Below are 23,659 nucleotides of genomic sequence, written 5' to 3' on the forward strand. Positions count from 1 at the left end.
TGTTCAAATATGCATAATACTTTTGTTTCAACAAGTCCACTTTGGTTTCATCTCATCCTGGCCTTCTCCTGTTTAGCTACCCAACTCTCTTATGCCATTTCAGGTAACGATCTCACCAACAAATGTAATTTATTTCCTGAATATCTGAGGCAGCTAATCTGTTCATGGCCTCATCAGCCTATCTCCTACAGTTTTGCCTTCCAGAAAGAAGGTTATACTGGTAAAACAAAGACTACTAAAAATGAGGTAAAATTACTAAAATGAAGGATTAGATGACTCAGGCTGTCTCCACCGTTTTCTGATAAACCGTGAAAAACAAACAAATGAAATCCCTCAGTGCCTATTCATTACATTTAGTTACAGCTTATTTCTCTTCTGTAAGTTCATTTTATCACTATGCTAAATTTCTAATGCATAACATTAGCTATTACATAAATCTCACATCTCTTTTTATCCTTTATTTATTTTTTTTTTCTAAACAACTGTTGGGATGCCTCTACATTGCTACATTTCTGCTCAAGGAGAACCAAATGTATTCCAGCCTGTTGTGAACTACTAAGAGAGGCTTTACCACTCTGCATCAAAATCTGCAGACCATCACTAGCAATGCTGCATCCACTTATTACGCCTTCTTCCATATTGTTTGTTGGCACTTAGTCTGCCCTTTGGCAATGAAAGATGTAAAATGAACACAGACCCATGAGGTTTACATTCCGCTTAAGAGTTTTGTTAAAGTTCAGCCACAGGGACAAAATCCTTGCAATGCATTCCTGCACTCCAGCCAGGCCATCAAGTATCAGACAGATTGGGGGAAGAAGGAAAATTAGAAAGCCGCCTGCTTTCTAATTGTTACAGTTCAGAAAAATGTTTTCTGAATTGCTCATAAATTGAATACTAATGTATAGGTCACTTTTATAGCTCTTTCAAAGTTGGGTTGACAACTGAAAAGAGAACTCAATTGTTTTATCTCTACAGTTGACTTTGTTTAGCAGATGTTTTTGGAGCACCGTAATAGCTGGCTTAATTTGTCTTTACATTTGCTCAGCAGTGCTATTGTACTTTATCTGTGTTTCATGTAGTTAGAATAAATGTTTGGAAATTGGCTTAAAATATCCTAACCATGTTGGCCAGTTTGCAGTACTGAATATGTCCCTTTTAAAACTGCTCACTTCAAAACAGATGCTTAGAAATTCCAGCATCCTTAAATCAGAGGCTAAATCTGCCAATGTAGTCCAGCAGAAACAGAAGAAAAGGGGTAAATTCACATTTATACCTGGTGCATTGGCCACAAAAAATCCTTACTGCAAATTTAGGCAGCCTAGAGGCTGTTTTAACTTACAGTCATCTCTGTGCAAATCCAAGAGACATGCTTATCAGCCAAGGAACTGTAAAGTAAAGGTACAGTCTCACCAGAAGTCCCATTCTGCTAAAACTTCTCTGCAAACCTTGTCCTGGCTGGAGATGAGATGGATCTACAAGGCTAGAGAAGTCCTAATGGATCTCCCATCCCTGGAAAGCAGAACAGAACTGGGCTTGCAAGTAACCATATGCTATCATACATAATGCTAAGTCCAAAATGTATATTAAAAAGTGAAAGTCTCATGGTACTGTGTTTCTTTAGATGATAAAGTGCAATGACTAACAATGATGACTAAACTATTGACAACTGTAAATTGTGTGTATATATATATATAAAAGCTAACATCCGACTAAAGAAAGGTGGCATTGCTGTGAGTATACATGGGACTATTTTTGGAGTACTCTGTATCAAAAATTGTCAGGACAAGACTCATCTGAGATCAGAAAGGTTTAAGTATCTATGGTTGAAGAAAGTGTATCAAAGCAGGCAGCAACTGCTGAATAAGACTTCAGTACATCAGAAACCTCCCAAGAGAAGAAAACAAACAAGCTATACTAGCACAAATAAAAGATCAAGTAGAGTAGAGCCATCTAGTAGTAGGGTATACAGAAGAAAATAATAATAATAATAATAATAATAATAATAATAATAATAATAATAATAATAATAATAATAATAATAATAATAAAGAGGAAAAATCAGTTACAAAAAATGTGTCTAACCAAAAGCCCTGTCTCTTCTCTACCAGACACCTGTTCTTTCCCTGCCTTTAGAAATTTTTTTTTAACTTAGCTGTCCTTGGTTTCTACTAAATCAACTGACAGATCATTTGCTGAGGCATTACAAAATCTTTACTAGCAGAAGATCATCAATTCTGAGTGAGAAAGGAAGCAAGAATTGTTCCAAAGGAGGTTTAAGGTACTTGATTAGTAAATCCATGACCAGCAGGCTTGCATTATTGCTTTAAATACAGATTCTATATGTTATACTAAATAAGACTATATTAACTAATAACATCCTGCCTCTCTGGATTACTACATTTTCTGCTAGTAAGACAGCAGAGGAATTGGAACTGACAAATGAGTTACTGTCTAAACAAGGCCAAACAAAACAAATCAGTGATGGGATAAAAAAGAAAATACAGCTTCAGACAGTGAAATGATGACTGCACCAAAGCACATGAAATGAAGAGAATTAGAGATAATGGAAGACTGGAATTTTTGGACTAGTGTCTTTTACTACACGTACAGAATCCCAGGCTACATATAAATCATATATGTGCCTAACATGCTTTGTTTCATTCTCAGATGTTGCTTCTTCAGAAAAGGTGGGAAAATACACCATTCAACAATCATGTTTACTGCTGCATGCAGAACTTATTCAATTCTGACTTCATGAATTACAGGCTGTCCTGGGGATCAAGCTTTTCCCCATTCTTTGCTTTGTAGTTTGGTCATGCTCTACACTTCCACATTGCACTGGAGCTCTGTTCAACTGCACAAAGCAGACTACTTTTCCAGCTCGCTCTTTTGGCTCACTACCCTCCTGCATACTGTCCTGTCCTTTTATCCTGGTCATTATAAAAGCCATTTTATTTGCATCATGTACATATGCTCACTGAATATCTGTTAACATATTTTTAGTGGTTTATATGTATGTAATGAGGCATTACTCCATTCATCTCTCTTATAAAACATGAGGATAGTACCCTATTTGAGACACTTTCAAGAAATGCTGAAATCTTCACCCAGTTTGAGTTACTGTTTGAACTTCTTTATACCTGTCCCTTACCAGCTTGTGCTGTGCACTGTGTTAGCATGGGACAGATTATTTTAAAGCACACAAATTTATTTTCACAACAACATACTGATACCACCACTGCTAGGTAACATGCACTTGATTTGCAGTGTCCCTACTTTTCTCTTCCCATCCAAGGGCATCCAAGGATGGTTCCTTGCTGCCTCCACCAGCATGAGTGACAGCACCATGACAGCACTGATAGATTATAGGTTGTCTTCTCACCAGGTACAACACCTATTGCCTGGCCACTAGCTGCGGTAGGTATGAAGTGAGTCTGCTTTTTTGACAGAGTAGCCAGCCCCAGGCTGAAATAAGAATGTTTTGTCTATTTGTGTTCTTGGCTCTAGCAAACTCAAAATTCAGCAACCAAAAAGTAGCTCATCCCTAACAAAAGACTTCAATATTTTGTTTGCAGGTTGTAAGTTCACCACTATATTCCCCTGAGTCAGGAATGGGGCCATTAGCAGCATTTCTCTTCCATTCTTTTTGCAATATCATTCTCATGGGAAATTAATTAAAAGCCTACCCTTTTCTACGCTAAGACTTGCTGAATTTCAGTCTGTCCCTCCCACCTCCTCCCCCCCCCCGTCTCCACTGGGAAAGGATAATAAAATTAAAGAAAATTATTTTCAAGAAAAGTCAGATGCGATGCAGCATCACAGATGCTCATAGTTTTGTGAATATAATAGCAGAACAATTTATATTACTGCAAGTAGTGAAGAATATAATATGAGAGACACACTACACCTATCTGATGCTTCTCAAGTAAAAATAGCAAAATTAAAAAGATGACAGCTCTTTATTGTCTTGGATGTTCAGAAAATTACTCCTAGCAATGAAGTCATGTGTTGCCAGGACAGAATTGTGTCTTCTCATAATGTATGTTCACGTAATAGACAAAGACTAATTTTTCAAAGGCAGCCTGTGACAGTTTACTGGGGAATCAGTAACATGTAGTGCATGACAAAGTTGTTAAGAATGGCATCATCCTACAGGCTGACAAAGAGGTTATTCATTTACTGTGCATTACACACTGGCTGGATGAGTCTTCATAGTTCTAAAGGAGAATATCTGTTTATGTTCTTACAAGACATTAATAGTTCACTGCACAACTAATAAGAATTTTTAAACAGAGTATAATGCTGAGTTGTTCCTTTAATTTCTGATAAGATAAAGCTGCATTTATGTACTCAGTGGTTTTCATCCTAGGGTAAAACAGTGCATTTTCCCATGATCTCTACTAGAGAAAAATCCAAGAACAAAAATGAAAACAAAATCACTAAGAGAAATCCATTTGTTCACAAGAGGTTCTTTATAAATCTTCAGATTTATTAATAACACGTTGCTTGTAGATATTACTGCATTTCCACACCAGCTATATGCTTCAACTACAAACTAAAACTTGAAAACACTTTTCAACATTTTACTTCTATATAATTACACATATAAACTGAAAACTTATTTCTTAGGCTTTCATAAATAACTATACATAGCAATTACTGTCAGAAATGATCGTTCTGTCTTTTTTTTTTTTTTTTTGAAATCACTACATGTTTGCACAGGTATTTGCAGGAAAGATAAACTGAAGTTGGTGCTTTGGGAGGACTCCTTTTACTGTTCACATAGGATATGAGGTCCAGCAATCAGCTAAAAATATGGGCATAAACAAATTTCCACATTCTTCTGCATTGCCATCTGCAGTTCATATATCTAAAATGCCCCAAGGCATGACAGTTGTTTTCAAATGCTCAAAGCTTGTACATATGTTGTGCAAACCTGAAGGCCTAAGCCCATAAAAAGTTAAATATGTAATGAAAAATACCATAAATGTCAGGAATACATTGCCATTTTTCCCTATTAATTTTGCTTAAACAAACAACAAAAAAGTACTTTATTATTATTATTATTATTATTATTATTATTATTATTATTATTATTATTATTATTATTATTTATTTATTTATTTATTATTTATACTACAGAATTTCTTTTGTTTAAGAGTTTTGGAAACATCAGAAAGATGTTTCCAGGACCAAGTAGTTCCAACAAAAGAGACAGACCCATAATCAAATGCATATGTCCTGAAATGAGAATAGATCCCATGTAGGTTTAACATGTAAATTAGCATTTGCAAATATACATACATACATAAATATGTAACAGTTAAGTGGAAAGAGAGTATATTTCTCCCTAGCACTCATCACAGACACAGACTAAAAGCTCAAAACTGAAATGTCTTTAACTTCTTTGTCATACAGTATAGCATTTGTCAGCTAATTAATTTTGTATGAGGTCCCTGAAAAGAGTATGTGCATTTCTGACAGATTATTTGCAGAAATCTACATTGTCCGTGTGTAATAATAATAATAATATTAAAAAAAAAAAAAAAAAAGCAGTGCCACACACTGCCACTGGCATCTAATTATGAAGGCAAGATTCCAGAGCTGTGAATTGCTCCCAAAGTAATAACATGCAAAAACATAAAATTCAAGAACATGTAACAGCAGTTTTGCAAACATCCAAAATATACATGTATGCAACTGCCAACTAAACCCACAAAGTAACATCTAAATATTTTAATTAAAATTTTAAGAGATATCAAAATAATTATACTTCAAAAAAAAAAAAAAAAGACCTGTCAAATTGCTAATAAATGCAAACACATTGTTACTGAGGCAAAAAATTAGCGACATATTACCACCTGGCAGGCTGGAGACTTTTATAAGAAGCTGTTAATATATGGAAGTCAGTCATACAAGAAGAGGTCATGAATAAGGAATATTAGCAGTTGAAAAATGGAGAACCATAATGAGAGAACCAAATGGAGAACCAAACTATTAGAAGACTACAAATACACTATATTATATACCCACAACATTACATTAAAGAATAAAAGAACTCTCTTACAGTATTAAATGAAGTATGCTTGAGTACCTAACCACACTGCATGAAAATACAAAGAAAACACAACATCCAAAATAACATTGTTAGAAGCAAAAAACAAGTGCTGCAGTCACAAACCTGGCCTCCTCCACATGATAAAGCTAGGTTGTAAATGTGAGTTTAAGTGATGATAAAGGAAGTATCCACTCAACAAGAACAGTATTGAGCTACAGAAATATAAAAAATATGCATGCACGTTAACATAATATACTTTGTCTGCTTCTAGTATTTTTAGCTTTCTGAAAGAATTCATTTTGCCTTGAAATGAAACTCAGTTTTAAGCTGATATTAGTAAGAAATACTGGAAGAGTGCTAACATGAGCACTGATGAGTGGGCTGCTAAGCAGGAAGCCAACTGTATTTCTGGGCTATGAAACAAACTTGAGAGCAACGTCTGGGCTGGTACATCAAGGGGAGATCTGAGGCTCTCAGAAAGCCATGGTATTACAGATCTATGGCTTGCTTTGGGAAAGGAAAGCAGAAAAATCCACACAAAAAGAATATCACAAAATCTCACTTATCTCTCTACCTCAGAAGTGATAATACAAGCAGTCATGGACAAATAAATCTTACACTTGCAGGAAGATCCGATTTGTAGAAAGGACAATTATCAGAAGCTGGTGCAGAAAGCATTAACACCCCAATAATTGCATTTGTCTGGGGGAAAGGGCATGAGTCTGAAACAGTTCTCAACATCACATCCTCAAATACATAGGTTAAGAGGGAAAGCCAGGTGAAGAAGAGGGTGGTAACTGAGTGGCACTGCCAGGATCACATCACAACAGCTCCCTTTCTCCTCACCAAGAAGGTGGTACTGAATCCTCTGCAGCTGGCAAGAGGACACTGACCAAGTGACAAAGGCAAATAAGTAAAGAAAGGGGACTCTTCTTTCTGTAGAAAAGTTTGATAGACCACATTGCTGAGTCACCTCTGCTCTTCAGGCTGGCTAGACAGAGCAGTGACTCCCTATTGAATTCTGAACACAAGTAGCCTCATTTCTGTAGACTGAAGGAAAAGACAGAACTTTCTCAAAGATATTCCACTAAGCCTAGAGCAGCCATGGAAGCCTTCCCATCCCACCTCACAGGTTTACCAACCACACCCCAGATTTGCTGGTTTCTAACCTGCAGGTGCAGAACAAACCACTGTACGGGATTCACTCAGCACAGTACCGCAATAGCCTACGGAAACTGGGACTGGTGCTCATAGGATGACACTGCTTGGCAGGGGCCACTGCTGCCACCTTATATTACTGTATACCTTATATCCCCTATTACCTGACGCTTGATTCCTCTCATTTCCTCATTGGCTGAGTGCTACAGGTTCACAAACTACTCAACACTTATTACTATACATATATGTACAATTTTATTTGAACAACTGTTAATTTCTCCTTTTTCTTCTTTTTCCTTCTTCTCTTGTGACTAGAGGGCCCATGATTTTTTTGTTTTTGCTGACTTCACACTGCTTGTCTTGTTTTCCCTAGCTATCCTCCTTATTTTGTGACAGTGGGACCTTTTCCTTATCTGCTTAGCTTACTCCCCACTGTAATGCCTGCACAATCACTTTTGAATATGCAAGGTTAGTGGAATTTTACATTGCAAAAACACAACTTTGTTTCTCACAGTATTGAGCTTTCCCCAAATCTAGATTAGTGCTCTCATTTGTGAACAAGCTAAAAGAAAATCAATTAGGCAACATGAGAATTAATTACAGTTAACACGGGTCAACAGTTCCTGACTGGGTTTTGAATCATCACTCTGCACCTTTCCTTCACCAGAAGATGTGAAACAGGACAAGTCTAGTAATTAAACTGAATAAGTATTTAAAAAGCCATTGAAGTTGAACTTTAAGAGTTCAGTCTAAAGATTGTCATTATTTTCTACATTTAGGAACTTGGATCTAAACTACAAAGTGAGTATTCACTCAAAGAGTTGGTTGCCTTTTTGTATGCTTTTGTATTACATTTTATAACATTGGTTTTCTGATGATTCAACACTTTATTCACCACCAAGATTTTTGAGTATACTTGATCTTATAAGCCATTTTTATGATAATATTTATTTGGAATCAATTGCATATGTGCTAGAAGCAACAAGGATTTTTATATAACCGAAGAAAAACAGCTACATCATTAACAAGAAATATTAAAGGATTGAGAAAACAGCATATAATATTACTTTTTTTATAAGAATAAAAGTAAACCAAGCCCCATTTGGAAAATGACCCTGTAAGGATTAAGAAGTTGAAACACTTATTTGTCATATACACATATGACAGACTATTTGCAAAATACAGACTATTTGCTCTTTTCTTCTAATTAAAAGCTTTAAAATATTACATTTTACTGCAAAATATGTATTTGCACTTGAAGTCATCATTGTTACATTACACAGAGCTTCTGTACATGTAAAAGGTGAGCTGAGAAGTCAAAAGAGGATTTATAAACTAAAAAAAAAAAAAACAAAAAAAAACTGTAGGTTTAAGAAACCAGACATACTGAAAGACCAAGAAAATATTTTGATCAGATATTTTAACTGAGATAATCATTTTCTATTGCAATAGAATTCCATTACATGATTTTGAAAACATTTAACTACATTAAAAAAAAATCAACAGTTTGTGAGAAAAGAAAGACTCTCACAAGAAGAAATGAGTAAATATTATGCAGCCTAAAACTGAAAAAAAAAAATAGCAAAAAATATTTTTTTAAATGTGGTTTGAGAAATCAACTTAATTGTGTTTATATTGCATCTAAACATTTGATAGACTGAAAAAAATTACAAAGCACACTTCTCAATGAATGTTACAGGAAAATAGCCAACTTGTAAGTATGTGGCAGCTGCATAACTAACTTTACAGATGAGCTCACAATCCAAAGCAATTAACTACTTCACTCTGAGTTTAAATGCTCAATATTTACAGACTTCAGAGTATATTTATAGGCTTCTTGGTTTTGTAGGACTTAGTATGGCTGAATTCCTTCATTCCCCTACCCCACAGATGGAAGCTGCTTGCAGTAAACCAGATTTTCACCTCAATCATGATGTGCTAGTTCACTTTCTGCAAAACCTCCAGCAGAGGTTTAAATGAATCTGTGGACACAGCAATATTGCTGACAGAAGTACTTCCTAGCAATTATTCCTCACAAAAATGCATAACACCACTGCAGTAAATATGGGATTCACAATCAATTCCATATTTTGTTTAGCTACAATGTTTTTCCTCAAAAACAAATCAAGGAGAGACGGAATGGCTATCAGTTTCCTGGTGTACCCTGCCACAAGCAGTTTAGCAAAGCCTGCTTCTCCTACATTTTATCAGTAGATTTCTTTGAAGGCACTGTAGTTCACTATTAATCCCTACCAAAGAGAAGAATCAGCACTGAAACTTTAAAAGATCGTTTAAATAGAGAATGCCCACACTAAAAGACAGACATAAAGCACGTAGGGCAGCTTCTCAGCCCAGATTGGTACAACAGTTGATACTTGCTTCAGCATAAAACACCAACCCAACCCAAGTGACCATAGGAGTATGTAAAAGCAGAATTTCTCTTTGTGCTTCTGTACTCAGATACTGTATGGCATTGCAGTACTGACTCCATCTGAGTAGAAACTCCCAGGATAAACATATAGCAGATGGCTGGAACCGCAACATACATGCTGCATTCATTCACTTCTTTATTATTCATTCTGAAGTCCCTCATGACTAAACTGTAATTTCCAGGAAATTGCAATGATAATTGTAGGTAAGTGAACAAAAATTAAACCTAATGCAAATCAACTTCACCCATAAAATATGATTCATATTGGAGCCCTTTTTTTTTAATTTTTAAATAAGTGATCCACTTCTACAATCAGGTATGAACAGATACACATAAATAAATACAATTGCACAAACAAAAAGCTCAGGATGGTGGCTCTGCACACAATAGGGTCCACTGCTTGCATCCTACTCCTCTCAAAATCACCCCTTCGACTGATAGAACCATAATTAGGACCTGGAGGTTTGTTACTGTGTCACTTGAATGAATTGATCTGCCAAGAAGCTAACAAAACGGAACGTGACTTGTAGAGTAAAAAAGGCCTTAAGAGACCAATCTCCAGTGGACTTTGCAGCCAGCAAAATACTATTTCACAGGACTGAAGCATCGTGACACCTGCAAACAGAAACTCGTTTAAAACTAAGCACAGGCTAAAGTGAATTGGAAGTAATTTTATATGTAAGAAAAAAAAAGTTTCAAGGTAGTTTGAAAGTTTCTCTTTGTGGAACAGGGAGACAAACAGCTTTTTTACATGGGTATTAAGTCACTTAAAATTTGAATGATTTACAACAAGGGAAATTTAAAAGCAGAATTATTGTTCAAAGGGGAAGAAAATATATTAAGAAATGTAAATATAGTCTAGTAGCTGGAAAACAAGAGCTGTAAAAACCAAATAGCAGCATTTCATAATGATAATTGTTGAAATGCAGACATATATAAGAGGGTTCTTCTCTTGTAAGTAATTTTTCTTGGGCCGGCACACTGTAGTGGCTTATTTTGACAGTAATGCTACATACATATAGGGCAATCACAGTCTAATAAAAACAGCAATAGAAAGAGGTTAATAACTCATCAAGTCCATCACTCTGCCTGTGTGAAGAGTGCCTGTTCTTTCTGGCACATTTTGAAGTGCCCTATTTATTCAGGAAAAGATTATGCAAGAGTCTGACATGTATCAAATACTATGATAGATAGACACATACACACCAGATACTAAGCATACTAAGCCTCAATTTGTGCCAGAACTCAATGCTTATCTAACCTTCATCATTTTAGCAGGAACAGAAATTGATCACAATTGTTATTGCAGATAACTTTGTTTTTGCTCATTTTGCTTCCCACCAAAAAGTTTAATCTTTTCTTTGCTATGGAACTGGTTCTTTAAACAGTTGTTTGAATTAACACATCAAGACTGAAGAAAATATAGCTCTTCTTTCAAATGAGATTGATAGGATCATGAAGCAGCATATTCAGGAAACAAACAACACTTAACTTACTACAGAGTTATCTTCCAAATGAAATAATCAATCAAAAACAGAAAAGGAGAAAAGCACTCTGCAACACTGCTGATTCACTTTGATTGTGTTTTATGTCATAGACAGAATTCCACATGCAGCACTAAAACAATGTTATTTTTTCAAGATCACAATATAATTACCTTCTGTTTTTAGCAAACATTACTCTTATTCTAACTGTGGTTACCTGTACAGAAGAGAAAGAAATAAAGGTCTAGAACCAGTCTGACTAAAAGCAGTCATACTCAAATAGCAGCTGTACCACTGCAAGGACAGAAAAAAAATAAAATGAAACAAAAAATCTAAAACTAGAACCCACTTTCAAATTTTCATTATGTACATAGGATGAATTTTTAATAAAAGAAAAGATACAAGAAAGATATCATCATAAGTACAGAAGAGTTACCTGGATATGACCAAGGTCTAGTAATACTGTGAAAGATCAGAGTATCATAGAATCACTTTGGTTGGAAAAGACCTCTAAGGTCATCAAATCCAACCATTAGTCTAGCACTGCCAAGTCTACCACTAAAACATGTTCCTGAGCACCACATCTACATGTCTTTTGAAGGCCTCCGGAGATGATAACTTAACCCTTCCAGTGAAGAATTTTTTCCCAATATCCAACCTAAATCTCCCCTGGTGCAGGGGCCATTTCCTCTTGTCCTTTTCCTCTTGCTTGTTGCTCAGGAGAAGGGACGGAACCCCCCACACCGCTACAACCTCCTTTGCAGTAGTTGTAGAGCATGATAAGGTCTCCCCCAAGCATCCTTTTTTTTAGGCTAACCAACTCCAGCTCCCTCAGGCACTCCTCATAAGACTGGTTCTCTAGACCCTTCACCAGCTTTGTTGCCCTTCTTTGGGTATGCTCTAGTACTTCGATGTCCTTCTTGTAGTAAGAAGACAAAACTGAACACAGTATTTGAGGTATAGCCTCATCAGAGCCAAGTACGGGGGGACAATCACTTCCCCATTCCTGTTGGCCACATGATTTCTGATACAAACCAGGATGCCGTTGGCCTTTCTGGCCACCTGGGCACACTGCTGGCTAACATTCAGCCAGCTATCAACCAATAGCCCCAGGTCCATTTCCACTGGGCAGCTTTCCAGCCTCTCTTCCTCCGGCCTGTAGCACTGCATGAGGTGGTTGTGCACCAAGTGCTGGAGCCAGCACTTAGCCATGAAGCATGTCTAGTCATGAATTCATCCTGTCAGATACTTGGACAACAGTTTTGTAAACGCTTGAAATAGAAACCTGTACTCAAAAGACTCAAAAAGCACACACTTACAGGTTCCAGTAATTCCTACCACAATAAGCAGTAATAGTGAAGCAGAGTCCCCTTTTAGAACTCAGAATCTGGATTTGCATCATTCCCTTAGGACAACACTGGCCAAGAAAACTGAAACTACATCCCCAACAGATCCAATTGTATGCCGAGATTTGTGAACGATTTCTGATATGAAGGAGGTTTCACTATGATGAATATTAGTTCCCCCAGTTATTTGAGCCCTTTCAAAATACCTTCCTATAGCTCAGAGGTTGACTGATGAATGTTTTGGAAGCCCAAGTGACTATTCATTTAATTGGCCACAGCAAGAGCCAGAAAATAATTTGCTGTCCAGCAGTTTTGCAAGTGCCCAGGCACAAAGAACTCCCATTAATAAAAGTTAAAACTGTATCTATACAACTTGATTCAAAGGAGCTGTCAGTCTGTAGTTCTCAGTGGCATTGGCAAGAAATGTCTCTTTCTGGAAACACCAAAATTTCTCTGCCTCATTTTGGGATTTCATTTTCTACAGTGGTCTGGAAAGCATCTAGTACAACGCTTCTCTGGTAGAGAGTTATTATTCAAAACTTATTCTGTGGTATTGCCATGAAACCCTAGCCAAGACCACGATTCCTGTGCTAAATGCTGCCTAACAAAGAGAAAAGTCCCTTTCCTGAAAATTTTAGCAGTATCCAATAAGAGTCATGGCAAAATCCACTCAACGTACAGGGATCTTATCAATGCTCATATTCATCACCACATGCTACTTAAAGACACTCATTTACAAGTAGATCTAGATTTGCAAAGACCTACAAGTACCTAATCAGACTCGACACATCATCCAAATTTTTGTGCAGATCGTGCCCTGTTACTGCTCAAGTCCCCAGAGCTTTTCAGTTTTCCCATCAACATTTGCAAGGCCTCCCACATTTTGATAATTTCTGCTGCTTTCTGGGATTAAAAAATAATAAAATAAAATAAAATAAAATAAAATAAAATAAAATAAAATAAAATAAAATAAAATAAAATAAAATAAAATAAAATAAAATAAAATAAAATAAAAACATAACACACCTCTTTAAGATAGCTTCAGCTCTGAAGAAAGTGCTCAGAACATAGCTAAGTCTCCACGCTTCTCAGATTCTGAAGCAGGCTATACTCACCCAACACCTATGTTCAAAGGTGGCTGGGGAAATAAGGAAATAATATGCATGTCCTGCTGAGCTAAACTTTCTGTTTGAATATAGTAGGCAAAGGTACAATTCCCTGTTCTGCCTGACTTGGAGCATATGCACTGGAAATGCTACAGAATTTCTGATTCTGCATAGAAATGAGGGTTCTGCTTGTTGCATCTCCCACAGAGCAGGAAGTGATCTAAAAATAGAGCAACCAAGTAAATCATACAGATTAATCTTGGCAAGTATAGACTTAACCCCACCAAGCCTCTTTATAAGAACTATATGAAAGAAGAAAACGGTTTTCACAGTAACAAACACCAATGGAAAGAATCAGAAAGAAAGGTCAGGCAAGGGCAGAAAGTTGAATGGATTGTAAAATTTAACACCATTCCACCCCCCAAAGAAAGGTCTTGTCCACAAAAGCATGCAAAGAGTGATATTAAAGCATTTTTATTTTCTTTTCTTTTTAGGAAAAGTACTCCAAAGTTGAAGTACTTGAGTAGCCCTGTGTCTCAAATAACAACCACACATCTACACTGCAACCAGTGCTTGATACAAGCCAGTTCACTTCTTAAAACAAAAATGCAGGATATTTAGAAGACGTCCATTCAACTGTCATTAGTTGCATGACTGACACTAGTGGTAGACAATGTTACTCTTTCACAATCACAATCTGGTTTCAACAAATACACGTTTCTATTGCTAACAAAGAGAATAAAGAACATGGGAAAATATATAGTTTAACAACTTCTCATTAAGATTGCTTTTTACAGAAGGCAGGAAGTAAAGCTACACATTTGTTAAGCTCTCATTATCAAAAATCCATGAATCTTTTAAGTGTAAGTACCCCATCATTGCCAACTGACATCCCCTTACCAAGAGATGCTCCAAGACAGCAAAAGAAAGCAAAATGGAAGACACTTATCTTTGCAGCTGCTGTGGGTGCATCTTCTATGCCAAAATCCACTCCTAGTGCTGCCTACACAAAAGCTGCTTCATCTTAAACGGTTTCCATCAATGGCTTATTTCATAAAATCTTCTGACCTCATAGCGTCATTTTTTAAATTATGGGCATAGTCCCCAAAATAAACTCAAAAGAAAAAAAAAAAAAAAAAAGAAAGAAAAAAAAAAAAAAAAGAGTAAAAGAAACAGATGCTTAAATATTGTATTCACCCAAATCCAGGACAACCCCAAATTTAAAAACAATTCCATAGGCCCTTACAGGTTGCTTAGAAAAATACTTCCTGAAGCTAAAGACTAACAATATAGCTCTTGTATTTTATAATATGGGAGGCACTTAAAGAGAAGGAACAAAATGTTCAGTTCTCAAAGGTCTTTTTCTGTAGTCACGTAATTTTAACAAAGCGAGTCACTAAATATGTTTTTGTTTAACAACAGTACATTACTGGGAAGGGCTACTTTTCCTCTTACCATACCTCTTTACAGCAGCTAATTTTCTTCCATTTTAGTGTTACTGTCCACAAGCAACAAGAATAGAAATTAAATTTTACTGGATTCCCTCTGTTTCGTATGTAGATCCATTTTGAATTAAATGAGAAGAAATGGTTTCTTCTCATTATTGTACTTTTGTACCATTATTGTACAAAATTATTGTACCACTTGAACTCCAGAGCAGATACAACAGCTCAGAAACAGAGATGGAACTTATAAAAATCTCAAATAATAAAAATGTTTGATTTGGCAGATAACTACCTCAAATTTCGTTGCATTCATTTGCTATCATGAAAGAGTGTGTATGAAAGCACTCAACTGCAACAAACAGTACCTAAGAGAACAGCAAACACTTATTTCTGTGTCAAAGTCTAAAATGACCCTCAGTTTTTAATTAAAGAAAAAAGAGAGATGGATAAATAAGGTACATGCAGTACGTAAACCAGCTGATTAACAGTCTGCAACATGGTTTCACGATCCATCCATTCAAAGGTTACAAATAATCTATTTCCCTTAAGATTACAGCAGTGAGTTAGAAGGTAAGATAAAAAAGTATGAGTTGTAAAATGGAAGAGAAACTAATTCCTGCTGCCATTAGGCAATAGAGTCATTTCTACTGATGGCAGGCTGACCGTCACATTTTCCTAGGAATAGCACTGCTATGACTGTCTTGGAGTTTCATCACACAAGAAAGATGAATAATTTGCCAGAAGGAGAAATTAAGCTATAGATATACATTACCATTGTGTCTTTTACAAAGAAGTTCCAAATCTGCCATCTCTCCCAACTCTATCGCTACCTGGCGAAATACAAGCTGAATGCACTCCATGACAGCAAGAACAGGGACATGGCACAGGGCCAAGCCGGGCACAATCACCCGGCAACCTGGGCCCACTGCCTCTAAGCAGGACCACATCAGTGTCAGCCCTATCAAGCCCCAGGGATGGATGGAGGCAAGGAGAGAAGGCATCAGGGCCAGGCCTTCCCTGGGGAGCTGCTGCCAGTGACACTGCCTCAGGCCCTCATTCCCTGCTTGCACTGAGCTACTTGGCCTGCCTTGCATTGTGCCCCATGCCCAGCCATGTTGGCTTTCCAAGACCTATTCTTTTGCTGCTGTTTTAACAGAGCCAGCTTCAGAGGAACAGGAGATGCAGATGGTCCATAGGGTGGAGGAGAGGCCTGACCACCACCTGCCGCTACTTGCGTGGGGAAGATATGCAACAGGACAACACACCTCGTTGACAAAATGGCTTTTCCCCCTAATTGCCACCACCAGCCATCAATGGGCCTGCTGTGGCAAAATGAAAAGCGTCATTACTGAAGTATGTTTGACAGTGGGAGTAGAGAATTATAGAGAATTACAGATGATGATTTTCTTTGAAAGCTTTTCTGCAAGCCAAGTGGGCAGTGACAGTGGGATCTCTTCAGTTCTGTTTCATCCCTGGAGGTCTTCAAGAAATATGTAGATGTAGAACGTATTAGCATGGTTTAGTGGTGGACTTGTCAGTACTAGGTGAAATGTTGGACTAGATGATCTTAGAGGTCTTTTCCAACTTGAATGATTTTATGATTTCCTCCAGCAGCTTGTGGAGAGCCTGCTGGCCCCCACATCTACTACCACTTTGTCTTTCATTTCTTTGTGCCCTTTATTAGCCTCTTGCTTGTTTGTGTCCAACAGAATAAGACCTAGATTGAAGTTTCCAGCTTTGAGCTCTTTTTTTTTTTTTTTTTTTTTTTTTTCCTGTTGTGCAGCATCGTGAAAAGTGCTGTCCTGCTGGAATTGGCTTTTCCTTTTCTCTGTGGCTGCAAGGAAGTAGACACACTGCTTCCCCACTAGTCCAGAAAAGGAGCAACGGGAATTAATTTAGTTCATTTTGTTGGGGCCTAATTTTTATCCTATTAATGAGATCACAGTAAAGTCACACCTTACTGTGACAGCTTGGTGCTTATAACTAATGAAATTTTTGCTTTTGAAATGCTGCACTGTAATACCAAATTAATACCTCAAGTGACCGAAATTCAAAAAACCTTTTTTCTTTTTTAAAGGAACTGATCCTTCTCATAGTCAACATGTGAATCATTTAAATTAGAAACATAAGAATAATGCAATGAGAAATAAATGAAAAAACAGCATTCATTCCTAATATAAACATCTCCCCAGAAGGAAGTGTTTCAGATCATTTACATTCATATGCTGATTGAAACTGAAACAAAGTTGCAGGAGGTTGGGGTGGTGTTTTATTGTTTTGTGTGTGAGAGTTTTGTTGTTCTGTTTTCTTTAAATCAAACTATCCCTGCTTTTAATTTTGTTTACTTATTTTTCTTGTGGTTAGACATTCAGCCAAATACAGGCTACAAAGCTAACCTAGGTATACCCAATGCCAGTTCAGCTTTATCATTTCATTACCATGAGGAACTAAATAACAATATAGCCTTTATAGTACAAGTTATTCAAGGGTATTTGTTAAGACTGGCAAATCCCACAAAACTAATAACATTTGTTTACTCTGACCATATAGGAACCTGTACAAATTCTGTGATTAAAAACAAAGATTCAGACAAAGATTTTAATCACATAGGTTTAGCTTACAATATGTGGACTAGATGTTTGCTACATAAGCATTTGTAATTCCATGTAAACCAGGTTAATCACATGCTGACAGAAATATCTGCTGATTTCTCATTTGTGTTCCACACCCAACTCCGCCCCCCCAACAAGTGTTTAAAATGGGTATGTTAAGAAGCCTAACTTTTAATTACTGGAAGGAAATGCCATGTAATTATAGACCAGAAAATGAATTATAGATTTAAAAACAAACAAACAACAACAACAACAAAAAAAACCTAGCCACCCAGCCCCAAAAGGCTGAAAAACAGGCAGGCATTTCTAATGCAAATTACAGACAGAACACAGAAAGTGTTTGATTTCTACAAATATATGTCACCTTGGTAGCTGTGACTTACTAAAAGAAAAACATGCAATAACGTGTTCTTGTAGATACATCTGAAGACATTTGAGCATCTCACAGCACTTAAAGCACACACATTGGATTGGGCAATCATGTTTTGTTGTCTGCCCCAAGTCACCTGCTCTTACTTCCTTCTGCAAAAACACTAAAGAGACAGGCCACATCATTCCTTCCTCAGCTCCTCTGTCAAGCAAAATCCCAAACTATTCTATAAGAAAGTGGTTCATGAAAAGCTGATAATTCAATATACAAAAGGAAGGTAAATTCCAATTTTTCCTTCAGCAAGTTATTCAGTTAGGTACGGAAACTCTCAAGCACCTGGGCAAATAGAGGTGTGACCATCAAGCTATCCAGCCAATATTCATTGAAATTCCACATAGGCAATTAGTATTCTACAATTATCAGCTATTAGTTTTAAGTGTGAATTTAGGCCCACAGTAAAGCCCCGAGTTCTTTAAAATTCAAATATTTACCAAAAAAAAAAATAATATCTCAGCACCAGCTTGGATTCAACAGGGTGACCTTTATCTTATGCTAGTGACATATAAACACTTGTATAAGTTTCCAGAGTACAGTTGGAAATTTTCAGGTCAGAATTTTTACTTTAATAATCTTTTAAAGTGCTAGATAATCTTTTGTTTTCTCTTCACTCTCATCACGGGTTACAATTAAACATCGAGATAATCCAAAAGATTTAGAACATTGTAAATGGTGTATTCTAAACTAAAGCATATAGCAGTACTATAATGGAGCTTGGAAGAAAAAAGGATAAGTATTGTCTGATTAACATGGAATCAATACACCACAAAGTGAAGACATGAGAAATTCTTTGTTGCTGCAAGAAACTGTGTAAGACAGTTTCAGGTTAAGCCTCCAGTACTTTTCTTACCCCCCCCAACAGTAACAATAGTGACAAAGTCTCTAATTTATGCATCAGGTGTTTTAATGAACCTGTAGTCATTGAAACAGTAGAAATGGTGTTTTACCATAAAAACAGAAGAGACCAAATTCCACAATGAAGAGTTCACAAATTCTGTAATCCTCAAATAAGAAATATGAAAAAAAAAAAAAAAAAAAAAAAAAAAAACACAGGAGAGGGAGAAAAGCCAAACAAATTTTAAATCCTTGAATTTGCAGACTGCATGCACATTTAGTAATTGAATTTAAGGAGAGTTCCTGCTTACTTAAAGACATCATACAATACACCACTCAGTACAGATAGAATAACCTGTAGCTGCTAAATCCATATTTTATTTTTTTTTACGTTTAGCTTCAAACTTTGATATCATAGATTACTATTCATTTAATTAAAATGTTTGGGTTGTTTTTGTGATGCGTAAACCTTTTTGTAAAATTTCAGTGGTGGGCATCTGTTCTGTGATAGATAAACATGTATTATCTCTCTTGCAATATTAAAGGGAATATGTAAAAATATAGTAAGTCTGTATTAGTCTTTGAATTGAAATCAAAAATTACAAAAAATTACATGGATGAATTGTCTGTTACCACAGTCACCTGGACCAATAATTGGCCCATTACTATTTCCACTGCACAAAATGGAGAACTAAACTTTATTGTTTTCTCTGTTAAGATCTTTCACAGAGATTTTGCAATCTAGTGTGCAAAAGGAAGATTTTGTATTTGAAAGACACTGATCACAGAACATATTTTTTTCATTACAAAAAATTTGCTGCTTAATTGATCTTCCATAGTTTACAAGAAACTTAAGAAATGGAATCCCATGTCCCTGAAACATCTGCATTGCTTTAAAATTTGAAGTTGGTATGCAGTCTAGTGAGTCATTAAGTCACAAATGAAGTTGAACTTTATTCACTATATATAACTGCATCCAGACCATGTTTGTTCTACCCATTCACATTTCTTTCCAATTATCTTTAACTTTGAAAACAGGCATGTTATCATGGGTTGAGGTACTTTCCTTTACCCCACATCAGGCATCATAAGTCTTCCCAACAGAGGGAAAGAAAGTGGGTAATGTCATTTGTCACTGATCAGTCAATGGATTATTTAGTGCCTCAGATTTTTCTGAAGTTTTTGCAATGCTCTGTAACTGTCTGGTAGTGGAAGTAGGAATGATGCCACTGCCAAAAACATAATAATGCCAGGAGAAAAAAATAAGCCTGATCCACAGATGAAGTCCATGCCAACTTCTAAAGAGATTGTGTGAGACATCTTGTGCAGTAGATTGTGCAGTAGAGAGGAAATGTCTGTCTCTTGCTGAGCTCGGTATCACACTTCTGGTGGAAAAAAAAAATATCAAGGCTCATTCTGTAGCTGAGGTGGGCAAAGGTAGCATCTCCCTGAAGGATATGGATCTTCAGTCCAGGGGAGTAGAGTAAATATATCATTAGAGAAAAATATATTGTTAACTACCTTTCAAAGACAACATATTTGTGGATAAATCCTCTTATATCAATTCCACTCACAACAGAGGTTTGGAAAATAAAAAAGATTAGTCCAAAGTACAGGAGATGGAGATTTTACAGCTCTTCTGACCAGAACAGCATTAGCTGTTCCTAATCAGTTCCTTGGCATATATTTTTTAAGCTTCATATCTTGTTTTGATAAAGCCAAAAATTGTCTGCCCCCTCATTTCAAGTAACCCTTGATATGTTTTTCACCTTTCTGACAATGACATGAAAACTCCTGTGATAATATTAAACTTATTTCTGAATAAGCCTGCCCAAGAAGACTTCTTAAGACCTTTCATGTCCTATTCAATTAACAGGAATCACTCCTAAGTGAGTAAATGACCCTCCCTTTGGGGAGTGGGGGAGGGGTAGTTTATTTTATTATTTAAGAAATTCAGATTTACATTATGAATTAAGGACGTTGGTTACAAATGTGACATTTTAAGAAACCTGAAGTTACTTCAGACACTTTTTCAGCCTAGCAGTCAGACTTAAATTGTCAGAAACATACATGATTTTCTACCCCAAGCAGTTTTTAGTCCCCTGGCTTATTATTTGATGCTTAAGTATATGATGTGAGTGACTTACAGGTACTTATTAAATCTTGACAGTTTTACAGAAATTCCTCGATAAGACAATGATCTTCTAAGGAAGTTTATTGAGAAATAATAATAATAATAATAATAATAATAATAAATCATCCTTTTCTCTGAACATCTATAACATTTAATTGGTTTTGATCAGTGGAAAAAATCCAAATTTTAGCAGAAGGTTACAAGAAAAACACTGAAAACAATGAGCATTACATGTCAAAGTATTTAGTTTCTTCTCTACCTTCATGATGAAGAGGTCTACAAAGTAGAATGGTGGAGTATCCCTAGATCTGGGCCTTTTGCTGCACTGTAGCAAAGAAATAAGAATTTGAGCAATGAGAGCTGATCCCTCTAATAACTATAGAAACTGATTGTTAAGAGATAAAGACTAAATTCTTCTATCAAGTAATTATAATTTGATAGTCTATCCTATGCCCTTCCTTCACATTGGACAGATTCATACATGTATAACTCAAGACTGAAAGGCCAGGTCAGGTCCACTAGTTTGGCTTACTGTATGGCAGCCCTACAGAAAGGGCCACCATATTTGGGATTGAAAACAGTAACTTGTGATGCACAGACCTTTGAGATATGTATCCCACCTTGATCCAGCCCAGACACGTTGACACAGTTCATTGCAGTCCCACAGTTTCAGACTCCATTGGCAAAGGCACAATTTAAATAAAATGTAGAAATCATAAAAATTTAATCCTTAGGCAGTGAAAATAAATCTAGAAACTGTTTGGGAAACTATCCTCCAGAAACAAATGCATTTTTTCCTGAGACAAACATCAGAAGATGGTATTTGCTATTAGAAACTTTAGTTTCTAAGTTCTCCTATTAGAAACTTTATTAGTCCTGCCCTTATCCTCACAATACAAAATAAATAAATAAATAAATAAATAAATAAATAAATAAATAAAATAAAGAATTATAGAATGATTATAAGAATTATAATAATTATAGAAATTAAAGAATTATAGAATGGTTTGGGTTGGAAGGGACCTTAAAGATTCTCTAGTGCCAGCCCCCTGCCAATGGGGAGGGACGCCTTCCACTAGGTTAGACTTCCCAAAACCCCATCCAACCTGTCCTTAAATGACCCCTGAGGAACATCACTCACCACTGTACTCCACCTGGATATTTTGCCATTGACCACAGCTCTTTGAGTACAACCATTTAGCCAATTCCTTACCCACTGAGTGGTCCATCTATCAGATTCATGTCTCTCCAATTTAGAGACAAGGATGTTGTGCAGGACAGTGTCAAATGCTTTGCACAAGTCCAGGTAGACAACAACACTTGCTCTTCCCCTATCCACCAATGCTGCAACCCCACTGTAGATGGCCACCAGATTTGTCAAACTCAATTTGCCCTTAGTGAAGCCATGTTGGCTGTCACCAATCACTTCTCTGTTCTACATGTGCTTTAGCATAGTTTCCAGAAGGACCTGCTCCATGATCTTGCACAGGAGTAAAACTGGCCAACTGACACATTGAACCAACAGAATCCTCAACTTCAGACACTGGAGTAAAAAATGTTACAGAATATTTCTAAAACAACATTCTAAAGCAACTCAGTGATTTCTCTCTTGGAAAATATCAACTCTGAAGCATAAGCGGACATTTTCAGTTCAGATCACAATATCAGACTTACTCTTTTTCATATTTTAGGCAATAATCATTGCGAACAATGCCTATCCACACAGAGATTAATAAATTACAATTATTTATTAATTTTCCATATTGCTTCAAATAAAGAGTGAACGCATTTTGTATTAATCTATGTCTGAAAAATATTTCATTAGTAATTCATTCAATGATAACTCCTCCAATCAATCACAGAATGATTTAAAGACATTTTATCAGTGTTGGACTAACTCTGCTCATTATTGCTCCACTGAATTCCACATGAAAAGTGACCAAATTGCTCCAAACTCTACTATTATTAGCAACTAAAATTATTCTTGCACCAGAGTGGAACAAAAGGGACAAAAATTAACAGTGCCTATCTAAAAATTCCCTACTGCTATCCAGATACATACAAAAATAAATAAATAAATATTTCTGGGGAGGAATGGGAGGTCTCTTGACAGACTTAGGGATACAAATCCAGTAGGGGAGAGGTGCATTCCAAATCTATTATCATCCAAACAAACCCTAGCTTTTGTACGTGTATCTTGCAGTTGTGGGTTTGAAAGTTTACCCCTCGGAGCATACCTGGCAGCTGAAAATGGTAAGTGCTCCAAATCCACTTCATGTAATCACAACCGTGACCTCCCTGCCTCTGTCCTCAAGCTATGATTCTGAGGCACACGCCATGTGAGGAAAACTAAAACTAAATTGATTATTCATTTGTGTTATCATCATCCCCTCCTGCATTAAATGAGAGGTTTCTATTACATGGCAGACTTCTGCTTCACTAAATCCTTTTTTAAAACTTTGCTTTTTCAGATTCAGTTTTATCCTTCTTTTTCCCTCTTGTGCAAGCCTTATTGTCTTCCCTTTCAACTGCAATTATCACTTTTCAATACTAATCCTTTCCCAAGAAGCCTAGATTTTCACCCCTTTGTACTGAACCAGATTCCTCCCTATTTGATCCAGTAA

This window comes from Aythya marila (genome assembly GCF_965140915.1).
Source record: "Aythya marila genome assembly, chromosome: 1".
NCBI lineage: Eukaryota > Metazoa > Chordata > Aves > Anseriformes > Anatidae > Aythya > Aythya marila.